Source organism: Phyllobates terribilis, unplaced genomic scaffold, assembly GCF_046119375.1.
Source record: "Phyllobates terribilis strain yellow unplaced genomic scaffold, ASM4611937v1 Scaffold_2__4_contigs__length_985480577, whole genome shotgun sequence".
Taxonomy (NCBI): domain Eukaryota; kingdom Metazoa; phylum Chordata; class Amphibia; order Anura; family Dendrobatidae; genus Phyllobates; species Phyllobates terribilis.
Window position 1 is genome coordinate 430789494 of NW_027362762.1, and position 17745 is coordinate 430807238.

General features: G+C 47.0%; 1 protein-coding gene across 5 annotated transcripts in view; it reads left to right on the forward strand.

Moving 5' to 3' along the window:
- Positions 1 to 17745, forward strand: part of LOC141213661 (multidrug and toxin extrusion protein 2-like) — a 111544-nt gene that overhangs the window by 20096 nt on the left and 73703 nt on the right. The gene's annotated exons all lie outside the window — the stretch shown is intronic.

Genomic DNA, 17745 nt, shown 5'->3' on the forward strand with positions numbered 1-17745 from the left:
CACTACATATAACCTGATGCCTCAGTAAGGAGAGAGGCCATTTTGAACTTTATTATTTATTTGCTAGTACTATTAATAGTGACCATGTAAATGTATTATTTAAATATAATGATTTATGGGGTTGTCCACTACCTTGACAACCTCATTTTAAATTAAATAGTCCCCTTTATAAAATAAAAATAACATATACTCACCTCCTGCAAGAGTACCATTTCAGTGATGCCAGTGCTGGGTCTGCAGGGGTTCACGTAACATTGTTATGCTGTGTGAGCCTTGCAGCCAATCAGCAGCTTCTATTGGGCATCCCGATAGCAGATGCTGACTGACTGTTCAAAGTGCTGTCTAAAGACCTCCATGCTGCTGCTTCTTCTGAGAAGAACAGGATCTTCTTTTCTTTTATGTTTGCAGTGTAGAAGAGACATGTTGGCATCTTCGGTATTTTTCGGACTATAAGACGCACTTTTTTCCTCCAAAATTTTGGAGGAAAGTGTGGGGGGGTGCGTCTTATAGTGTGCGGCTCACACAGTGAGATCAGTGTCGGCAGCAGAGCAGGACGCAGCGCTGGAGCAGAGAGGAGGTGAGTATAATTGTTTGTTTTTTTGTGTGCAGCGTGATGGGGATCAGAGGGTGCCATGCATACCAGCCACGCACACCAGGAAGAGGGATGAGGGGTGCCATACATACCAGGAAGAGGGATGAAGTGGCCATACATACCAGGAAGAGGGATGAGGGGGCCATGCATACCAGGAAGAGGGATGAAGGGTGCCATGCATACCAGGATGAGGGATGAAGGGGTGCCATACAAACCAGGAAGAGGGATGAAGGGTGCCATACATACCAGGAAGAGGGATGAAGGGTGCCATACATACCAGGAAGAGGGATGAAGGGTGCCATACATACCAGGAAGAGGGATGCCATGAATACCAGGAAGAAGGATGCCATACATACCAGGATGAGGGGTGCCATGCATACCAGGATGAGGGGGCCATGCATACCCGGATGAGGGGTGCCATGCATACCCGGATGAGGGGTGCCATGCATACCAGGATGAGGGGTGCCTTGCATACCAGGATGAGGGGTGCCTTGCATACCAGGATGGGGATGAGGGTGCCATGCATACCAGGATGGGGGATTGGGGTGCCGTGCATACCAGGATGGTGGATTGGGGTGCCATGCATACCAGGATGGGGATGAGAGCCACATATAACAGGAAGGAGGGGCCATATATACCAGGATGAGGGATATTAACAGAATTGGGGGACATTACCCCTATAACAGTGTCAGCAGCAGACCCCCTCCCCCTTAACAGTGCATCAAGACCACATTTTTTGCAAAACAAAAATTTCTATTTTCCTCCTCTAAAACCTAGGTGCATCTTATGGTCTTATAGTCTAGAAAATATGGTAATCTCCACCGACTCTTGGAAAAAAACTGACATTTATCGATAGAGCCTGGGACGGGAACACTGATGAATGATTTGACTTTTCAGATTTCAGTGTAGACTGTGGTCTACTTCTACAATGAAAGCTTCTAAAGATTTCAGGTTGCATGTTATTAGGCTAGCTTCACGCTATCTGATTACAATGGATTCATGTTTTTCCTTACCTACATAAAACCTACAGGAACCAGGTGTTTTAACTTTTTGCTATTATTTTATCAATTTGTTTCAGTTTTAAAGGCAAAGTATGTGAATCCTTTTTAAAATATATGTGTCAAAAGACAGCTGTTACCTTTTTAGAGGGGGGTTGCTGTCATGGTTGGAGATCCACTGGAGGGTGCCAATCCTGCTGGTGATTGCAGCCAAGCTGAAGAAAAAACAAGGGATTTGATCCAGCGCCCTCATAGGATGATGATTTTTTTATGTTAATTCAATAATAATAAAAAAACTTTTTTAATATCTTGATGACTGTGATGGATTGAATCCCTTGTTTTTTATTCTGTTTCATTTATACCACCATCTAAAGTGATTTCCCAGGATTGATAATACAAAATGTGAAATATATAAATGTATATATATGTAATAAATATGTGTGTGTGTATATACAGTGGGTACGGAAAGTATTCAGACCCCTTTAAATTTTTCACTCTTTGTTTCATTGCAGCCATTTGGTAAATTCTAAAAAGTTCATCTTTTTTCTCATTAAAGTACACTCTGCACCCCATCTTGACTGAAAAAAAACAAAAATGTAGACATTTTTGCAAATTTATTAAAAAAGAAAAACTGAAATATCACATGGTCATAAGTATTCAGACCCTTTGCTCAGTATTGAGTAGAAGCACCCTTTTGAACTAGTACAGCCATGAGTCTTCTTGGGAATGATGCAAGTAGTTTTTTACACCTGGATTTGGGGATCTTCTGTCATTCTTCCTTGCAGATCCTCTCCAATTCCGTCAGGTTGGATTGTGAACGTTGGTGCACAGCCATTTTCAGGTCTCTCCAGAGATGCTCAATTGGGTTTAGGTCAGGGCTCTGGCTGGGCCAGTCAAGAATGGTCACAGAGTGGTTCTGAAGCCACTCCTTTGTTATTTTAGCTGTGTGCTTAGGGTCATTGTCTTGTTGGAAGGTAAACCTTCGGCCAAGTCTGAGGTCCAGAGCACTCTGGAAGAGGTTTTCATCCAGGATATCTCTGTACTTGGCCGCATTCATGTTTCCTTCAATTGAAACCAGTCGTCCTGTCCCTGCAGCTGAAAAACACCCCCACAGCATGATACTGCCACCACCGTGTTTCACTGTTGGGATTGTATTGGGCAGGTGATGAGCAGTGCCTGGTTTTCTCCACACATACCGCTTAGAATTATCACCAAAAAGTTCTATCTTCGTCTCAACAGACCAGAGAATCAGAGAATCTTATTTCTCATAGTCTGGGAGTCCTTCATGTGTTTTTGAGCAAACTCTATGCCGGCTTTCATATGTCTTGCACTGAGGAGAGGCTTCCGTCTGGCCACTCTGCCATAAAGGCCCGACTGTTGGAGAGCTGCAGTGATGGTTGACTTTGTGGAACTTTCTCCCATCTCCCTACTGCATCTCTGAAGCTCAGCCACAGTGATCTTGGGGTTCTTCTTTACCTCTCTCACCAAGGCTCTTCTCCCACAATTGCTCAGTTTGGCTGGACGGCCAGGTCTAGGAAAACTTCTGGTGGTCCCAAACGTCTTCCATTTAAGGATTATGGAAGTCACTGTGCTCTTAGGAACCTTTCCTAATTCAGAAATTATGTTGTAACCTTGGCCAAATCTGTGCCTTGCAACAATTCTGTCTCTTCCTGCAGTTCCTTTGAGCTCATGATTCTCATTTGGTCTGGCATGCACTGTGAGCTGTGAGGTCTTATATAGACAGGTGTGTGCCTTTCCAAATCAAGTCCTATCAGTTTAATTAAACACAGCTGGCTCCAATGAAGGAGTAGAACCATATCAAGGAGGATCACAAGGAAATGGACAGCATGTGACTTAAATATGAATGTCTGAGCAAAGGGTCTGAATACTTATGACAATGTGATATTTCAGTTTTTCTTTTTTAACAAATTTGCAAAATTTTCTACATTTCTGTTTTTTTTCAGTGAAGATGGGGTGCAGAGTGTACTTTAATGAGAAAAAAGATGAACTTTTTAGAATCTACCAAATGGCTGCAATGAAACAAAGAGTGAAAAATGTAAAGGGGTCTGAATACTTTCCGTACCCACTGTATACATATATGTGTGTATATATATATATGTACATTTACATTCATATATTTGTAATCCTGGAAAATAAATACTACATTTATATGAAATTCCAATTGTGGCATTGAGGTGGTTGGATCCATGGGGTTCCCCTGTCACCCCATAGATCCTCTAAGTGACAAGATGGCAGGGTGTTGATGGATTTCCATGGCTCCAAGGCATCTATCAAAGATCACCAGGTTTGCCATTGTAATATGCTTATTAGGCAGAGTCAAAAGTATAACTAATAGAATGCCTGTTAGGCCACAGCCTCACTATCAGTATTTGGTCAGTATTTTTTCTCAGGAGTGGGAGACAATACCAGGAGTGGGTGATAAATGAAGAATTGGTGACTTGTTTCTATTATACCTTTTCTCTGATTCTTCCACTCCTGGTTTTGGCTCCCACTCCTGAGAAAAAATACTGACCGAATACTGATAGTGGGGCCGTGGGCTTACACTGACATACAGCAATGCATTGATATATTAAATAAACTAAAGCATTATATATGAGATCTGAAGGTCCCATTGTGAAGCCTCTCAGTGTGGTCGAAATAAAAATAATTGCTTCAATATTTTCTCCAATTTTTTTTTGCCTTAGCCTCCACTTGTACACTATTAAAATTAAAAGATACAGACTTCCCAGTTCCATTCCTGTATAACATATTGCAGTATGTAGTACAAATAATCACTCTGGTTTAAGCCTGCTAAGGTGAACTAAAAAATAAGTGAAAATTAGTTAAAAAAAAAAAAAAAGAGAATACTAAAGGTTTAAATCTTCCTCCTTTCCCAAACTGAAAATAAAGAATTTTAAAAATAAGCGTTTCTGATATCGCCACGTTTGTAAAACTCTGTAAAGAAAAAAAAATTAAACATCAGAATTGGTGTTTCCCCGTCACTACATCTCCTCCAAAAATCGCCATAAAAAGTGTTCAGATTATTGTATGTTCACCAAAACGGTACCAACGTAAAACTAAAGCTTACCACTCAAAAAAACAAGCCCCAATGTAGCTCCATTGGTAATAAAAAATAATAATTTATGGACTTAAAAAATGTGTCTGAAACCAATTTATTTGACACAAAGTTTTATTTTTTTAACCATTATAATTAAAACCTATATATGTTTGGTATCTCCAAAGTCAGAACGGTCCAAAGTATTGTTTTGGCTGATCATTTCTACTATACAATGAGAACAAATAAAAAAGGAAACCCAAAAAACAATGTCAGAATTGCCCTTTTTTTTGTTCACTATTTCATCCCACTTTGATTCTTTCTCTTATTAATCAGTATATTATATGGTAAAGTGAATGGTATCATTTCAAATATGCAACTTGTCCAACAAAATCTGAGCCCTCATGTGGCTATAGTGACAGAAAACAAAATGTTATGGCTCTTGGAAGAAGGGGGGAAACGAAAGTGCAAGAATTAAAATTGGCTTAGATAGGGAGGGATTAAAGCTTTAAGAAAAAAAATGACAATTAAAATAAAACATTTACCTTAGAAAGTGATTTTTGTTTTTGCTAAATACATGTATTTGCAGAAAACTATTTCTTATCTGCCAATAGAAATGACCCCAAAACAATTAGATTAAAAACATATCCTGCAGAAAATACGCTCTAATACCCTTACATTCAAAGAAAACAAATTGGTAATTAGTAGTGCAATAGGGAAAGCTTAGATAATTGGGAAGGAAATTGATTAATGATTTACGGTAACTAGTGATGAGCGAGTATGTTCGGTTAACCCTTTCGGTGAGTATGCTCGGGCGAGTACTGAGTATCTTCAGCGTACTCGGTGATATGTTTGAATCACTCCCGTGTGCATGATATGCGACTGTTTGACAGCTTTAATACATGTGAGGAATGCAAAAGAAACAAGCATTCCTCACATGTATTAAAGCTGTCAAACAGTTGCATATCATGCACACGAGAGTGATTCAAACATATCACCGAGTACGCTGAAGATACTCGGTACTCGCCCGAGCATACTCGCCGAAAGGGTTAACCGAACATACTCGCTCCTCACTAACCGTAACTAATAACGCCTAAAAGAGCACAAGATTCCACGAGTATTTTAGCCCTTCACAAACAAGATCCTAAAACATTTAGGCCCAGATTCATGAAGGCTTGTGCTTTATTCAGGTGAATTTAGTGCATCTTTCAGCTGTTGCCTCACCACAAGAAATGTATCCCAGCCAACGACTGGAGTACATTTCTGTTGTAATTTTGAGATGTGGTAAAATTTTGCTACTTTTTAAACAGTTTTACAGCAGAATTCTGGTGAACACTTTTTGATGACTCGGTCCTTCAGTCTGCATTTCATTACTATTAAAATACCCTAATAACAAAAACTGTAATTTTTTTTTCACACTTTTTTGTAATTAGGATATTTTAACAGTAATTAAATAATAAATTTAGGAATATGTTAGCGAATGGCTAAAACACTAATAGGAGCCAAGTACCTTTTTTTAGGTATCATTTTTTTATATAATACATAAAAAATAGTTATGACTTTTGCAATGTAGTGGACAATTGATTTTTCTTTTGTGCAAAAGTAAGAAAGCAGTAAGAAAAAACATGCATCGTTGGAATTGCTGCAATCATACCAGCTCATTGAATAAAGAGAGTGTAACGGGTCTGGGAGGCGGAACCTCTGAGCAACTTATACAAGGGGGCAGTCCTTGTAAGGAAGCGGGTGGCGACCAGGGAAGACAGGCAGGCGGTCACAGCAGGGGACCGGGACAGTCTCTGGGTAAACGGGCAGGAGGTCACAGCAAGTGACCGGGACAGTCTCTGGGTAAACGGGCAGGAGGTCACGGCAAGTGACCGGGGCAGTCTCTGGGTAAACGGGCAAGATGTCACGGCAAGTGACCGGGGCAGTCTCTGGGTAAACGGGCAAGAGGTCACGGCAAGTGACCGGGGCAGTCTCTGGGTAAACGGGCAGGAGGTCACGGCAAGTGACCGGGGCAGTCTCTGGGTAAACGGGCAGGTACGACCTGTGACGGCTGAGCCTCCAGGTAGGCTAGCAGGCAGATGGCAGATGAGTGCTCCCAGGTGAGCAGGCGAGAGTCTCAGGATAAGCAGGTGGTCACAGCATGTGACGGCGGATCCTCCAGGTAGGCTATCAGGCAGGTAGCAGGTGAGCGCTCCCAGGTGAGCGGGCAAGCTGGTCCATAGACAGACTGACAGGTGTCGGAAGGCAGACCGTCGGACCTCAGGCTAGCAAGCAGGAAAGCGGATGACAGGCAGGAATCAGGCAGCAAACTGGCAGGAGACTGGCAGGTAACTGGCAGGTAACTGGCAACGGGACCTGAGGGCTGAAGCAGAGTAGTGAACAGTGCAACAACATTGCTCGGGCACCTCCATTTTGGAGGAGGTGCCTTAAATATGGAGGGATCCTCCGGCCATTGGCCGGGGACTCCTTAGGGCGACGCGCGCGGCCCCTTTAAGAGAGGGGGAGCGCGCACGCGCGCGCCCTAAGCACAGTGACCGGGGGAGAGCGGGCGCTGCAAGCAGAGCGGGAGGAAGCCGCCGGGCACGGAGCAGAGAGGTGAGGGGAACAGCGTCCCTGCCTAGCAGGAGGCAGGGACGCCGACGCTACAGTACCCCCCCCTTTAGGCCCCCCCTTTTTTAGGCCAGACAAAAATTTAGCAAGGATGAGAGGGGCATGGATGTTCTCCCGGGGCTCCTATGTTCTCTCCTCAGGACCAAACCCCTTCCAATCCACTAGAAAAAAGGTCTTTCCTCTTACCCTTTTGGTGGCCAGAATGTTCTCTACCTCAAACTCGTCTTCAGCAGAAACCGGAGCAGGAGGCGTACCTGTAGACTTGGAAAAGGAGTTAAGTACCACGGGTTTGAGAAGAGATACATGGAAGGAGTTAGGGATCCGTAAGTTGGCCGGGAGTTTCAATTTATAGGCCACCGGGTTGATCTGTTTGATAACCTCCAGTGGGCCGATGAACCGAGGCCCTAACTTATAGGAAGGAATCTTGAGCCGGACATATTTGGATGAGAGCCAGACTTTATCTCCGGGACGAAATTGTGGGGAATCCAGGCGTTTTTGTCGGCGTGTCTCTTCATCCGCTCGGACGACTGAAGGAGTGCGGATCGGGTACTCTCCCAAATGGAGGAAAATTTGCTAACGAGAGATTCCGCAGCCGGGTTGTCCACAGAGGTGGAGACAGGAAAAGGGATCCGAGGATGCTGACCGAAGACTACAAAAAACGGGGATTTAGAAGAAGATTCGCTCTCGTGATTGTTGCAAGAGAACTCGGCCCATGGTAGGAGATCCACCCAGTCTGAATGGTGGGCATTAACGAAGTGCCGGAGGTAACTGGTCAAATTCTGATTGATCCGCTCCACTTGACCATTGGACTGTGGGTGGTAAGCGGAGGAGAAGTCCAGGGTGACGTCGAGCAGTTTACATGTGGCTCTCCAGAAGCGTGAGGTGAACTTAACCCCACGATCCGACACGATGTGGAGAGGCAGACCATGGAGACGGAAGATGTGGCGGATAAAGTCTTTAGCTAGCTCGGGAGCAGACGGGAGGCCTGGCAGGGGAATAAAATGAGCCATTTTAGAAAAGCGGTCAGCGACCACCCAAATGACCGTACAACCGGCAGAGATGGGGAGATCTGTTATGAAGTCCATAGCTATATGTTGCCACGGGGCAGCAGGCACAGGCAGAGGAAGAAGGCGGCCGGTAGGCAGGTGTCTCGGAACTTTGTTGCGGGCGCAGGACACACAGGCAGAAACAAAGTCAATTACATCCTTGTGCAGGGTGGGCCACCAGTAGTGCCGTGTAATAAGCTGAAGGGTCTTTTTCTGACCGGCGTGCCCAGCTAGCTTAGACGAGTGACCCCAGTGTAGAATCTTCTCCCGATCGGACTCCGTTACGAACGTCTTACCGGGAGGGAGACGATTTAGGCCCACGGGGGCTACCTGCATTACTCTGGTGGGATCGATGATGTGTTTAGGCTCCTCCTCAAGATCAGACACCAGAAAGGATCGGGACAGGGCGTCAGCTTTGATGTTCTTGTCAGCCGGACGAAAATGAAGAATGAATTCAAAGCGGGCAAAAAACAAAGACCACCGGGCTTGGCGCGGGTTAAGTCTCTGGGCGCTCTGGAGATATGCCAAGTTCTTGTGGTCAGTGTAAATTATTACCGGGTGGAGAGCCCCCTCGAGCAGGTAACGCCACTCCTCCAGTGCCATCTTAATGGCCAACAATTCTCGGTCTCCTATAGAATAATTGCGCTCAGAAGAGGAGAAAAGTTTGCAGAAAAAGCCGCAGGTTACCTTTCTTCCGGAAGAAGATTTTTGGGTAAGTACCGCTCCAGCTCCGGAGGAGGAAGCGTCAACTTCTAGGAAGAATTGTTTGTTGCCGTCCGGACGATGCAGCACCGAGGCGGAGAGGAAGGCCTGTTTTAAGGAAAGAAATGCCTCCTCTGCTTCGGGCGGCCATTCTCTGGGGTTCGTACCTTTACGGGTGAGAGCAGAGATAGGGGCGGTCCGGGAAGAGAAGTGCGGTATGAACAGGCGGTAATAGTTGGCGAAGCCCAGGAACCGCTGAATAGCCTTCAACCCCTCTGGTCGGGGCCACTTCTGGATGGCAGACAGTTTCTCAGGATCCATTTGTAGACCTGTCTGAGAGATTATGTAGCCCAGAAATGGAAGAGAGGTCTGCTCAAAGATGCACTTCTCATATTTAGCGTAGAGGTGGTTCTGCCTGAGCCTGAGCAGGACCTGACGAACGTCCCTCCGGTGAGTAGGAAGATCCGGAGAGAAGACCAAGATATCGTCCAGGTACACCACCACGCAGGAGTAGAGAAGATCACGGAAAATGTCATTGACCAACTCTTGAAAGACGGCAGGAGCGTTACAGAGACCGAAGGGCATCACAAGGTACTCATAGTGGCCGTCCCGGGTATTGAATGCCGTCTTCCACTCATCCCCCTGACGGATACGGACCAGGTTATACGCCCCACGGAGATCCAGTTTGGTGAAGATTCTAGCCCCCCTCAGACGGTCAAATAATTCAGGAATAAGCGGAAGGGGGTATTTATTCTTCACAGTAATCTGGTTTAGGCCTCTTTAGTCTATACATGGACGGAGTGAGCCATCCTTCTTTTTGACAAAGAAGAAGCCTGCTCCCGCCGGGGAGGTAGATTTCCGGATAAATCCCCGGGCCAGGTTCTCCTCAATATATTCAGACATGGACCGGGTTTCAGCAGCGGACAAAGGGTAGATTCGCCCATGGGGAGGAGTAGAGCCGGGCATCAGGTCGATTGGGCAGTCGTATGGTCTATGAGGAGGTAAAGTTTCTGCCTCTTTTTTATTGAAGACATCCGCATAAGACCATTAGGGAACCGGAAGACCGGGCAGATTGGCTGGGGTAGGAGAAGGACGGGCAGGACGAACGGAAACTAGACAAGTCTTATGGCAGTCCTGTCCCCAGCGAAGGACCTCTCCGGTCTGCCAATCAAGCACGGGTGCATGTTTCTGGAGCCAAGGCAGGCCAAGCAATAGTGCGTGAGAGAGTCCAGGCAGAACATGAAAGGAGATGCTCTCAGAATGCAGCATTCCCACCTGTAGAGTCAGAGATTCGGTGATGAGTTGGATGGGATGTGGTAAGAGGCCCCCATCCACGGCGGCGACAGAAAAAGGTACGGCCAGAGGTTTGGTGGGAATGTGGTATTTTTCTACCAGGGATTGAGAGATGAGATTTCCAGCAGCTCCAGAGTCAAGTTGAGCCAGTTCAAAATAGCGGTTCTCTCCGCAGAAGATAGAAACAGACAGCATCAGGGATGGAGAGGGTTTACTTTTGTCTAGGGCGACCTCTCCGAGCGATCCTAGACACAGGCGTTTCCCGACCTCTCAGGACAGGAACGGATCCGGTGCTCCTTACTGCCACAGTAGAAACAGCTCCCCTCGGCACGACGTAAGTCTTGACGGGTCTTGACCATCTTGGTCTGGTCGACCTGTATAGGCTCAGGTGAGTGTGCCTGGAGAGTGACGGGTCTCTGAGAGGTAGGGACTAGACGTGGAATCCTCCTCTCACGGGTGACCTCCCTAGCGCGCTCCTGGAACCGGATGTCAATCCAGGTGGCAAGTGTAATCAAGTCGTCGAGAGTGGTAGGAATGTCCCGAACAGCGAGTTCATCTTTAATACGGCCGGACAGACCCTCCCAGAAGACGGACACCAGGGCGTCGTTATCCCAGGCCAGCTCCGAAGCAAGGGTACGGAACCGTATGGCATATTGGCCCATGGTGAGACTCCCTTGACGGAGGCGTAGCAGAGATGAGGCGGATGAGGTCCTCCGTCCGGGTTCGTCGAAGACCTTCCGGAAAGCCGTGAGAAAGGCTGGCAGGTCGGACACCAGAGGGTCTCCTCTCTCCCATAGAGGATTTAGCCAAGCCAGTGCCTCTCCCGTGAGATGGGACATGATGAAGGCTACTTTGGCCCGGTCGGAATTAAACTGGTGGGACTGGTGTTCAAAGTGCAGGGTGCACTGGTTAATGAAGCCCCGAGCTTGAGCGGAGTCGCCTCCGAAGCGAGGAGGTGCAGAAAGCCGGATTCCAGAGCAGGATACTATGGTATTGGTGGTTGCTGGTGGGGCAGTCAAAGTGTCCAGGCGAGTATTGACTTTCCGCAGGTGACCCAGGATGGACTCCTGTTGGGACCTCTGTCGGGACAGTTCATGACAAAGGTCCGAGAGCGAGGGAGCTTGGGTGCCAACGGGTTCCATGGCCCGAGCAAACTGTAACGGGTCTGGGAGGCGGAACCTCTGAGCAACTTATACAAGGGGGCAGTCCTTGTAAGGAAGCGGGTGGCGACCAGGGAAGACAGGCAGGCGGTCACAGCAGGGGACCGGGACAGTCTCTGGGTAAACGGGCAGGAGGTCACAGCAAGTGACCGGGACAGTCTCTGGGTAAACGGGCAGGAGGTCACGGCAAGTGACCGGGGCTGTCTCTGGGTAAACGGGCAAGAGGTCACGGCAAGTGACCGGGGCAGTCTCTGGGTAAACGGGCAAGAGGTCACGGCAAGTGACCGGGGCAGTCTCTGGGTAAACGGGCAGGAGGTCACGGCAAGTGACCGGGGCAGTCTCTGGGTAAACGGGCAGGTACGACCTGTGACGGCTGAGCCTCCAGGTAGGCTAGCAGGCAGATGGCAGATGAGTGCTCCCAGGTGAGCAGGCGAGAGTCTCAGGATAAGCAGGTGGTCACAGCATGTGACGGCGGAGCCTCCAGGTAGGCTAACAGGCAGGTAGCAGATGAGCGCTCCCAGGTGAGCGGGCAAGAGTCTCTGGACTGGCAGGTGGTCACAGCACGTGACGGCGGAGCCTCTAGGTAGGCTAACAGGCAGGTAGCAGATGAGCGCTCCCAGGTGAGCGGGCAAGAGTCTCTGGACTGGCAGGTGGTCACAGCACGTGACGGCGGAGCCTCTAGGTAGGCTAACAGGCAGGTAGCAGATGAGCGCTCCCAGGTGAGCGGGCAAAAGTCTCTGGACTGGCAGGTGGTCACAGCACGTGACGGCGGAGCCTCCAGGTAGGCTATCAGGCAGGTAGCAGGTGAGCGCTCCCAGGTGAGCGGGCAAGAGTCTCTGGACTGGCAGGTGGTCACAGCACGTGACGGCGGAGCCTCCAGGTAGGCTATCAGGCAGGTAGCAGGTGAGCGCTCCCAGGTGAGCGGGCAAGCTGGTCCATAGACAGACTGACAGGTGTCGGAAGGCAGACCGTCGGACCTCAGGCTAGCAAGCAGGAAAACGGATGACAGGCAGGAATCAGGCAGCAAACTGGCAGGAGACTGGTGTTAGAACCTTGCTCTTAGGTTTTTTTTCCTTTGCTGGTCACATGACCTTGTTGGCCTATTTAAGCATGCTCCGCCCTTCTGGCTTTGCTGGACTTCATTGTATAACTACTTTCTAGCTAGCCTGTGCTCTGTATCTTACTCTGTTAGTTTGCTTGGTCTACGGACCTCTATGTTCTATATATTTTGTTTGTTCGTCTGTCTGCTACTATTTCTGTTAGGAGGTGTCCCATATTCCTCCCAGTCCTTAGTACTTGTAGGGATTCCTTCCACACATCTATAGGTCTCCGTACAGACTAGCTTAGGACTTTAGCAGGTCTGATTGCAGGATCAGGTTCCCTGTTACATCGCAGGGATTCAGCTGAGTTCTATCGTAGGGACAGATCTCCTCTCTTTCCTTAGCTCTGGTAGCAGAACATAACAGTAAGTCCAGCCTGCAAATTCTCTAAGGAAAGATTTTTCTGTTCCATCATGGTGTCGGTTCAGGATTTGGCTCATCGCCTGCAGGGACTCTCTCTGGAGGTGGCCGAGCTCCGTCAGCACGTGAGTAACTGTCCTGGAGCACATTTCTTGGAGCCTAAGGTATGTTTGCTGGATTTATTTTTTGGTGAACATCGAGAATTTTTTTCATTTAAAAATGCTTGCTTATTGTATTTTCGTTTGAGACCCAAGTCCTCTGGGGATGAATCCCAGCGCATAGGGTTCATAATGTCACTTTTGCGCAAAGAGCCTCAGGAGTGGGCCTTTTCTTTGCAACCTAGTGATACATGCTTCAGATCAGTGGATAGTTTTTTTTTTGCTTTGGGACTATTATATGATGATCCTGACCGTGTCGCATCAGCTGAGACTGAGTTGAGACGTTTGAAACAGGGATCAGGTAATGTGGAAAAATATTGTACTCATTTCCGTCGTTGGTCTACTCAAATAGGGTGGAACGATTCTGCTCTGAAAAGTCTATTTCATGCTGGGCTCAGTGAAAGGGTTAAAGACCTGCTAATTGCTTATCCTACACCTGAAGATTTGCAACAGGCTATGCAATTAGCTATACGGGTGGATAGGAGACTGCGTGCAAGGGTTAATGAGAGCAAATCCTCTGCTATGTCAGTTTCTGGTTATGAGAATGTGTGTACTAACAGTGGTGAACCGATGGAGATTGGATCGGTGGCACCTCGCTCTCAAGAAAAAGACCGTCGATTTTCTGAAGGCTTGTGTTTCTATTGCGGAAAATCTGGTCATTTGATTAAAGGCTGTGAGCTTCGTATGAAGAAAGAAAAAAAAAATGGTCAGTCATGCCCGTATTGCCTGTTTAAATTCCAAGGGTGTATTTTTAGCTGCTTCCACGATTGCTCAGGAAAAATTAATGGAATTTCGGGTGTTTGTTGATTGTGGGTCTACTCTGAATGTAATTGATGGGGGATTCTTGGAAAGACTCAATTTAAAACCCGAACCTTTATCATCCCCCATTGCTGTGGTTTCTGTGGATGGTTCCCCTTTGAAGAATATTACTCTCAAGGTCTGTGAATTTCCTCTCACTATTAATGGTGTTCACCATGAGAAATTGGATTTGGTAGTGTTGAATAACTTGCCTTCTCCAGTAATATTGGGATTGCCCTGGTTAAAATTTCACAATCCTGTACTGGATTGGTCTACCAATGAAATTAAATCCTGGAGCCATAAATGTTATGACAAGTGTTGTAACGGGCTTATTGCAGCTTTGGATAGGGGAGAATTGCCTGTTCCTATTCAGGATTTTTGGAGAGTTTTTTCTGAGAAGGAATCGCAGGTTTTGCCTCCCCATAGAGACTATGATTGTTCTATTGAATTTGTCCCTGGAGCGACTCTTCCTAAAAGTCGTTTATTTAACCTTACTATTCCTGAGAGGAAGGCTTTGGAGGAATACATACAGACAAGTTTGGCCGCCGGTCACATTAGGCCCTCTAAGTCTCCTGTGGCGGTTGGATTTTTTTTTGTAAAAAAAAAGGACGGCGGTTTACGTCCTTGTCTGGATTTTCGTGAGATTAACAAAATTACTGTATGCAATCCTTACCCACTGCCATTGATTCCTGATCTGTTTAACCAGTTAATGGGGGCCAAGTGGTTCTCTAAAATTGACCTTAAGGGGGCATACAATCTGTTGCGCATGAAGGAGGGTGATGAATGGAAGACTGCTTTTAACACTCCTGTGGGTCATTTTGAGAATCTGGTTATGCCTTTTGGTCTTACTAATGCTCCTGCATTTTTTCAGAATCTTATTAATGACATCCTGAGACCTTTGATCGGCAAAAATGTGGTTGTGTATTTGGATGACATTTTGATTTATTCGCCGGATCTGGAGTCTCATTGGCGGAGTGTACGTGAGGTATTACAGTTATTAATGGACAATTCGCTTTTTGCTAAGCTGGAGAAATGTGAGTTCGCTGTACAGAGAATTAGTTTTTTGGGCTATATTATCTCCAGTGAAGGTTTTGAGATGGACCCGGTTAAAGTTCAAGCTGTACAGGAATGGCCTAGGCCTATTGGTTTGAAATCGATACAGAGGTTTTTAGGTTTCGCCAATTATTACAGAAAATTCATAAAAAATTTTTCTAGTATTGTCAAACCTCTGACCGATCTCACCAGGAAAGGTGCTGATGCGGTTCAGTGGTCTTCTGAGGCCATTGAAGCTTTTGTGTATCTCAAGGAGAGGTTCACCTCTGCTCCCATCCTTATGCAGCCTGATGTGACTAAGCCGTTTTTGGTTGAGGTTGATGCTTCCTCTGTGGGGGTTGGCGCAGTATTGACTCAGGATAACGGGGATGGATTACATCCCTGTGCCTTTTTTTCAAAAAAATTTTCGGAGACTGAACTGAATTACGATATTGGTAATCGGGAATTATTGGCTATTAAACTCGCATTTGAACACTGGCGTCACTTCTTGGAAGGTGCGGAATTTCCCGTTCAGGTTCTTACGGATCATAAAAATCTGATATATCTTGATGCTGCCAAGCGCCTGAATGCCCGTCAGGCTAGGTGGGCACTGTTTTTCTCGCGGTTTAATTTCTCCGTTACTTACATCCCTGGTACTAAGAATGTTAAGGCGGATGCCTTGTCTCGCAGTTTTTCTCCCATAGTCGGTGCTGAGAAAGAGGAGAACATTTTACAAGAAGGTGTTGTGATAGCTGCTTTGTACTCCGTTTTGGAAGATGAGATTCTTAAAGCACAGGAGAATGCCCCATCTAACACTCCCCATGGGAGGTTGTTTGTGCCTGGGACCTTTAGGAGAGATTTATTTGTTGAGTGTCACGAATCTCGGTTGGCAGGTCATCCCGGAATCTCTGAGACCAAGAGACTGGTGGGTTGCAGTTTTTGGTGGCCTGGATGGCAGAAGGAAGTCATTAAGTGGGTGCGTCAATGTACTATATGTGCTAGATCTAAGTCCTCACATACTCCTGCTGCGGGGTTGCTTTGTCCTTTGGAGGTTCCCAGTGCTCCTTGGACACATTTGGCTATGGACTTTATAACTGACCTTCCCCCCTCTGAGGGTTTTACTGTCATCTGGGTGGTCGTGGACCGTTTTAGCAAGATGTGTCACTTGGTTCCCTTTGTCAAACTGCCCTGCGCTAAAACTCTCGCTAAGGCCTTTGTCAAGGAAATTGTCAGACTTGATGGCGTTCCTACTGACATTGTTTCTGATAGGGGTCCTCAATTCGTGGCTCGTTTTTGGCGTGCCTTTTGTGACAGGTTGGGAGTTCATTTATCGTTCTCGTCCGGATATCATCCTGAATCTAATGGCCAGACAGAAAGGAAAAACCAGGATGTTGAGCAGTTCTTGCATTGTTTTGTGGCAGACAATCAAGAGGGGTGGTCTGAGTTTCTGCCACTTGCTGAATTTGCTCTGAACAATCATACATCTTCTTCTGCTGGTTGTTCGCCTTTTTTTTGTTGTTCTGGGAGACATCCGTCGTTTGGGTCGTTCTCCAAGTTGGGATCTGCCGTGCCTGAGGAGGAGAATTTTTCTGGTGATTTGGAGAGAGTTTGGACGGATGTGCGTGGTAATCTTCAGGAGGCCAACAGAAAATCTAAGGACTACTTTGATAGGAAACGACAGGAGGTTTTGTTCGCTGTTGGTGACATGGTTTGGTTGTCCTCTAGGAATCTGCGGTTGAGGATTCCTTCTAAGAAATTGGGTCCCAAGTTTGTAGGGCCCTTTAAGGTGCTTCAGGTTGTCAACCAATCTGCTGTTATGTTGGAGGTTCCTACCTCCTGGAGAATTAATCCGGTATTTCATGTCTCTCTGTTGAAAAAAGCTGTTGTATCGGATTGTGACGCCTCTGCCTCTGTTCCTCCGGTGGTGGAGGACGGGGAATATGAAATTTCTCGCATCCTTAACTCTAGACTGTATAGAGGTAGTTTGCAGTATCTTGTGGCCTGGAAAGGTTTCGGACCCGAGGATAACTCTTGGGTGAGGTCGGATGATGTTTCCGCGTCCAGACTTATCAGAGCGTTTCACAGGAGATTTCCTGATAAGCCTGGTCCTAGGGGATCCGGAGGATCCTCTTAGAAGGGGGGGTACTGTTAGAACCTTGCTCTTAGGTTTTTTTTCCTTTGCTGGTCACATGACCTTGTTGGCCTATTTAAGCATGCTCCGCCCTTCTGGCTTTGCTGGACTTCATTGTATAACTACTTTCTAGCTAGCCTGTGCTCTGTATCTTACTCTGTTAGTTTGCTTGGTCTACGGACCTCTATGTTCTATATATTTTGTTTGTTCGTCTGTCTGCTACTATTTCTGTTAGGAGGTGTCCCATATTCCTCCCAGTCCTTAGTACTTGTAGGGATTCCTTCCCCACATCTATAGGTCTCCGTACAGACTAGCTTAGGACTTTAGCAGGTCTGATCGCAGGATCAGGTTCCCTGTTACATCGTAGGGATTCAGCTGAGTTCTATCGTAGGGACAGATCTCCTCTCTTTCCTTAGCTCTGGTAGCAGAACATAACAACTGGCAGGTAACTGGCAACGGGACCTGAGGGCTGAAGCAGAGTAGTGAACAGTGCAACAACATTGCTCGGGCACCTCCATTTTGGAGGAGGTGCCTTAAATATGGAGGGATCCTCCGGCCATTGGCCGGGGACTCCTTAGGGCAACGCGCGCGGCCCCTTTAAGAGAGGGGGAGCGCGCGCGCGCGCCCTAAGCACAGTGACCGGGGGAGAGCGGGCGCTGCAAGCAGAGCGGGAGGAAGCCGCCGGGCACAGAGCAGAGAGGTGAGGG